The sequence below is a fragment of the Dendrobium catenatum genome, unplaced genomic scaffold (assembly GCF_001605985.2).
Source record: "Dendrobium catenatum unplaced genomic scaffold, ASM160598v2 fragScaff_scaffold_1632, whole genome shotgun sequence".
In the NCBI taxonomy this organism is placed as follows: Eukaryota; Viridiplantae; Streptophyta; class Magnoliopsida; order Asparagales; family Orchidaceae; genus Dendrobium; species Dendrobium catenatum.
Window position 1 is genome coordinate 41,883 of NW_021320094.1, and position 7,000 is coordinate 48,882.

Sequence of the window (7,000 nt, forward strand, 5' to 3'; positions counted from 1 at the left end):
TTATACCATAAAGTTGTTATGGGAACAAATCATTCAATTTTATTGTATTTGTAACTTACCCTGGCTTGTTGGAGGGAATTTTATTACTATATTTAACTCGTCTGAACGCATAGGGAGCTCACTCCCTATATATCAATACATGAAAGAGTTTAATAGTATGATTATGGATTGTAACTTAATTGATATTGGTTTTTTTATGTAATAATTTCACTTGGAATCGTGGGCATTTATGGCAAAGGTTGGATAGGGTGTTATTTAATGATCGCTGGCTTAATTTTTTCGACTATACTAATGTTGAGTATCTGAGCAGGACCCTCTATGACCATTCTCCTCTTCTTATTAATATTAAGACTAGATCTTCAAAATTTTCTTCTCAATTTAGATTTCAAAACATGTGGTTGCTTCGTGATTCTTTAATTGGCTTGGTTAAGGATAACTAGCATGCTCCTTTGCATCCCGATTATTCTATTTCTAGCATGAGAAGATTTTGGTTTAAGCTAAAGAGGCTTGAGAAAGTTTTAAAATGGTGGAATCATGTTGTTTTTAAGAAATATTTCTCCAACATATTAATTATGGAAGATAAGGTGAATTCTAGTGAGACTAAGTGTCAGTTGGTGCCTTCAGAAATTAATATTTGTTTATTGAGAGAGGCTAAAAATTGCCTTAACAAATTACAAGTTCAAGAGGACTATTTTTCGAAGAAAAAACTGCTATTAAATATCTAGTTGAAGGTGATAACATTACTAATTATTTTCATGCTTTGGTTTAGAGGAAACATAATATTAATTATATTCATAAAATTAATCATGTGGATGGCTTCGTCATTGAGGGTGGTGTTGAAATTGCTAATTTAGTTGTTCAACATTTTCATAATCACCTTAATAAAGCTTTTAGTCCTTATATTATATACAATCCTTCTATCATTCCTAACCTTATTTCTCATGATGATAATGTCTTCCTATCTAAAGCCCCTTTTTTGTGGAGTTTAAAGAGACTGTTTCTAGCATGAATGGTGACTCGGTTGCTGGGCCAGATGGTTTCACGATAAAGTTTTTTCAGAAATCTTGGTTTATTATTAGTAATGATATGTTTTCTTATGTTATTGATTTCTTTTATGGTAATCCAATTCCTATGTTTTTAACATCTACTTATATTGTGTTTAATCCCAAGAATAACTTTGTTAGTACTTGGAATAACTTTAGACCTATTAGCATGTGCAACTTTTTTTATAAATTGCTTTCTAAAATTCTGATGAGTTATTTAACAGTGTTTTTGCCTAAACTTATCTTCCCTTCTCAAATGGGTTTTATTAAAGGCTGTGCTATTACTGAAATATCATTTTGGCTCAAGAATTTTATCATGATCTTGATGTCAAGGTTAGAGGTGGTTATATGATTTTGAAACTTGATATTGCCAAGGCTTATGATAACATGGATTAGAATTTCCATTACAATATTTTGAAGTTATTTGGCTTTGTTTTAAATTTTATCAATCTTATTAAACATTACATTGAAAGTCCATAGTTTTCAATCATTGCTAATGGTAAGAGCAATGGTTTTTTCAAAGCCTCTCATGGGCTGAGATAGGGTGATCCTATTTCTCCTGCCCTCTTTATTATTGTGATTGTGTACCTTTCTAGAGGTCTTACCAATCTTTTTGAGAAGTATCCTAGTTTATATTATAGAACTTCAGGTTGTTTTCATATATCTCCCTTATGCTTTGCTGATGATTTTATCATTTTTACAAATGCTTTGATGAATAAGATTAATAGACTTTTGTGGTTTTTTCACCAATTTGAAATCGTTAGTGGTCTTGCTTTGAATATTTATAAGTGTTGCTTTATTTCTGCTAAGAAAGTCCCTAATGATCTTATTGTGTCTATTAAGAATTTAACTTGTTTTAGTCATGGCCTTTTTCCTTTCAAGTATATTGTGGTGCATCTTTTTAAGGATAAAAAGAAACTTTTCTTTTTGATTACTTAATTATGGCTATGCAAAAGAAACTTTTGTCTTGGGATTCTAATTTTCTGAGTTTTGGAGGTAATTTAATTCTAAGCAATAGTGTTCCTTGTGATTTACCTATTTAAATTTTCAAACTTTTCTTCCTACCCAGGCGGTCTATAATAGGATTTATAAGATTTTCAACAAGTTTTTTTGGAATGGGGCTAGTAGCAATTCTAAAATTCACTGGTTCTCTTGGGACAAATGCTGTGGTGCTATATATGAAGGGGCTTTGGGGTGTAATTCTATGAATGATTTGGCCTATGTTTTTTCTTTAAAATTATGGTACAACTTTTGTGCTAATTTAAGCCTTTGGGCTGATTTTATGTTTTCCAATTTTTATGCACCATGTGCTGTTTTAACAAAGGTAACTCTAAAGTGTGGCAGCATGTTTGCAAAGTCAAATGGGTTGTTGAGCCTTTTATTTTTTGGGCCTTGGTGGTGGTAATACTTTCTTTTGGCAAGATCAATGGTTGGAGGGCTAATCAATTGACACTATTATTAATACTTCCTCCCATGCGATTGTAAAGGTGAATTATTTTTTTAAGTGATAATTGTTAGGGTATTGAGAAACTCTCTAGTTTTCTTCCTGATTGTATTATTTGACAAATTTTGGAGCTCCCATTGAATACTAACTCTAATGATGCTCAGTTATGTGTTTAGTTAAACATGGTAGCTTTAGATTAAAGGATGCCTGACACATCTTTGGACCTAAGCATGAGGTTTCCAAGTTTTTTAATAAGATTTGGCATAAAAGTATTCCCACCATGGTTTGTATTTTTGTTTGGAGAATTTTACACAAGTTTATTCCTACAGATGGTAATTTGATTAAAAGAGGCTTTATCATTCAGTCTAAGTTCTAAAGTTGTAATCATATGGATAACATGCATCATATTTTTTTATCTAGCCCTTTAGCTGTCAAAACTTTTACTTACTTTGATGACATTTTTTACTTAAATTTCTTTAATGCTAATGCTTCTATTAAAGCTTTGCTTAACTGTTGGTTTTTTTATGTCCAAAGGTCATATCAGAAATGTCATTCCTTCACTTATCCTTTTGTATTTATGGTTGAATAGGAATAATTCTCATTTCAATGGTGTGGTTATGAACCACCATAGAATTATCCAAAATGTTAAAGATAAGGTTGGGGCTCTTTATTCAGCTATGTTGCTTTCTGTCAAGAACTATAAAAATTATTTATCTATTGCTGCTGATTTAGGTATTAATTTGGAGGTGGATAATCTCCCTAAATTGTAGGTTTATTTATTAGACAAAGCCCTCTGTCAACTTTATAAGCTGAATGTTGACCATGTTAGCATGAATTCTAATGTGGGATTTGGTGGTGTCATAATAGATTCTCATTGTAATTTTATTTGTGGTTTTTCTAGTCCCTTACTTAATTATGATGTCAGCCATTCTATTATCTTTGCTATTCTCCATGGCCTAAGACTTTGTTTCTCTCATTATCTTACTAATATTATTATTGAGGTTGGTTCTAATTTCTATTTTCAGCCTTTTGACATTGTGGATGATACGGTTTGTTCATCTGCCTTATTTTATATGAGGAGGAACATTAAGAACTTAGTGAGCCTTTTGAACTATTCCTTTTATGTTATTCTTAAGGAAAGTAATGCTTGTGCTCATTGGTTGGCCAGGTGGGGGTGTGGCTTGGACTCTATTGATGAATTCTTGATTTCTAACATTCTTGTTCCTTCGAAAGGTCTTTTAAGATTGGATATGATTTTTTTACCTTATGTTAATTTTAAATGGTGTTATTGGTGTTAGTTTAGTGTTGGTGTTCTGGTTATGTTATTACCAGCATATCTATTTTTGCTGCGTGCTGTGTCTTGGGTGGCTGGGCTCGCAGCTTGGTTTCTGGGTTCATTTTGTTGTTTTCTTATCCTGGGAGTTGTTCTTTGCTTCTATTTGTAGTAATTTTTAGTTTCTCATCTCCTTTTCTATTTTAGGTGTTTATTTTATACATTTGGATGGCTATGGGGTGTCCATTTCTTGGACTAAAGGGTTGCCTGGTCTAGGGTAATTGCCTTATTCCTGGGTGTTCTATTATGTGGCTCATTTGTTTATCTAGGACTACTTGGTAGCTGTTATCACTAACCCTTGTTTGTTTTGTTGAGGTCCTTTGAGCCGGGGTGCTGGTGCTGTTAGGTTTGTTTGGAGCCTTGTTTTCCTTGGTACTCTGGTTGTTCTTAATACTAGTTTGGGCTGTCAAAATTGCTGGATTATAGGGTGGTTTCCCCTTTGTTCTGGTTGCCTATCGGATGGTAGTTATTGGTTTTATTACTACTATTTTCATCCTATTATCTATTACTTTTATTTCTGTTCTTATTTTTCTATGTACTTTCCTATTTTGTAGAATGTGTTTAGTATAGGTGATTGTTTTGATGATTTGTTGGTGGGGAAGCTCGATCTGACTGCTATTTTTGGTCGCTTGCCATTTGTTGGGTGCTCGTTGTTGTGTAAAGTAGAATGTACCTAGGTTCTTTTCTATTTTTGATTAGTAGGGAACTCTAGTTCTTTTTTTTATTTTTCTTTTAATAGCTCTTTTGAGCAATAGTGAGCTTGAGTACCTTTTAAGAACCATGTAATTATTTTTTTAATTAACATGTAGGCTCCTCTGTGGGTTTCCCTTAAATAAATAAATATATATATGAATAGTCTCGTTTCCTTATCCTGGCAGTAGTTTTACTAGGCATTTAGGTTATGATTTCATTATAGTTTATTTTGTTCAGATAGTTGCAACTTAGTTCTTGATTGTTGATATTCTTATAACATGTATGTTTTTGAAGATTCCAAATATTATTACTTTAATTATTATTTCTCCTAAAATATTTTTGATGCATTACTTTTCTATTTCAAATGTACTAATATTTCAGGAAAATCATATCCTGGATTGTTAAAGACTTCAAATCAGATCAGTTTAGCTTTATTGTAAATAAAGTCTATAATTTTCATTTTATTGAGTCTAAGAGAGTATGATTATAATTGAGTAACTGTGCACACATACATTGGGGGATAGTTTAAAATTTGTAATTTTTTAAAAATTAATTGTAATGTATGAGGTCATTTTGTATGGGATGATTTGTTCAATCATTTTCCCTACGAGTAGTCAAATGTATAAAAAATAGAAAATTTTTCTAAGTATAGATCGTACTGTATGAAATACCATACGTATATACCTTCTAGAGTATGAATTTAATGGGTCCCTTTTTATCCTAAATTTTTGTCCAGACAAACTTAAAAAATTTCTGAATGGTTCATACCATACGATGTCATCATCATACGTATGATGAATAGGGTATGAATAGGATGGGTCCCTTTTCATCCCGATGAACTTGAAAATTTCAAACTGATTGTATCGTATGATGTCGACATCGTACGTATGCCATACAAGGTACGAAATTGTGGGGTGCCTCTTCGTCCCGATGAAGATGAAAAATTTTCTAACTGTTTGTATCGTACGAACTAAGTTCATACTGGACGATGATCGTGTACAAATTATTTTGTACTGATTCATAACAGGTTTGTACACAACAGTTTATTAACTATTTTATGTACGAACATACGATCATACTGTACAATCGTGTATGCTCAAAATAAAAAATTTTAATTTTCTAGATGGTTTTTCGTGTCTTTGGTATAAAAGGTCCACTAATTGTTGTGAAAATGTCATATCTTCATGATTTTTTAAGGTCAATTGAAAGAGAGAGTGTGACAGAGTGTTTGAGAGAGATTTCGTGCAAGTGAAGTGTGAAGGGTTCACAAGATTACTCAAAGGTAAGGATTTCTTTATGATTTTTGTTATCATTCTTCTTCTTGTCTTTCTAGTTACTCATGAGAAGATCTTTGAAGTAGATCAGGTACTCTACCGACACTTGGAGGGTGTGAATAAATGACGGTTCTCTTCCAACAATTAGATGGTGTGAACAGACTACAGTTCTCTGTCGACACTTGGAGAGTGTGAAAGGATGATAATTCTCTGCCACACCAAGGATTGGTGGAAGAGAGGATTTGTAAAGGCTTCTCCACCTTGCTGTAGGGAAAAATGGAGAGACACTTTAGTAATAATGCAATACCTGAAGAGGGAGTCTTCAGGGAGTGGATGAATGTCGTGTTTGACTAAAACACACCTGAAGGGTATTAGATCACTAGACCTCCATTATTTGACAATATTTCTTTTAATTTTTGGAAAACACGCATGTCTATATTTTTGCAATCACTAGATTATCGCATGTGGATCCTAGTTCAAGAAGGGTATACTAGGCCAACTAGATTAGTTAATGGAATTAATGTTGAAATACCCTTTGCTGACTAGATTGTAGAAGAACGTGACTTAGCAGAACTAAATACAAAATATTTAAACAGTTTCTTTTATGCATTTAAGTCAAAAGATTACATGCAAGTTTCCACTTGTAAAAGTGGAAGGACATATGGGATAGACTTTGTATTACTTATGAAGGGACTAATGAAATAAAGCAATCTAGATTAAATATCTTGTGACATGATTATAAATTTTTTTGTATGAAACCCAATGAATCTATTTCTATTATGTATATAAGATTCTCTCAGATAGTTAAAAGTTCGTTAGGGATGTTAGGCCCTTCAAAACTAAAACCAAATCAATTCACCACAAAGAGTAACAGATGCGGAAATTAAATGTGAAAATAAACCAAAGAAAGATCACACCGAATTTATAGTGGTTTGGTCAAACTTTGACCTACGTCCACTCCTCGGAGGCACCCTCCGAGTATTGCACTAACTAAGTGTCTCTCCTTTAGCCCCCACAGCTAGGCGGAGAAGCCTTTACAAACTCCTTTTCACCAACCCTAGTGTGACAAAGAACCAACTCCTTTTGCTTCCTCCAAAAGCAGGTAGAGATTCTAAACCTTATGATAAAGTAGACCTCCTAAGAACCTCCCAAGGATGAAGGATAACAAACTGAGAAGATGACTTGTAACCTTGCTTGGAGCAACCTTTGTGAA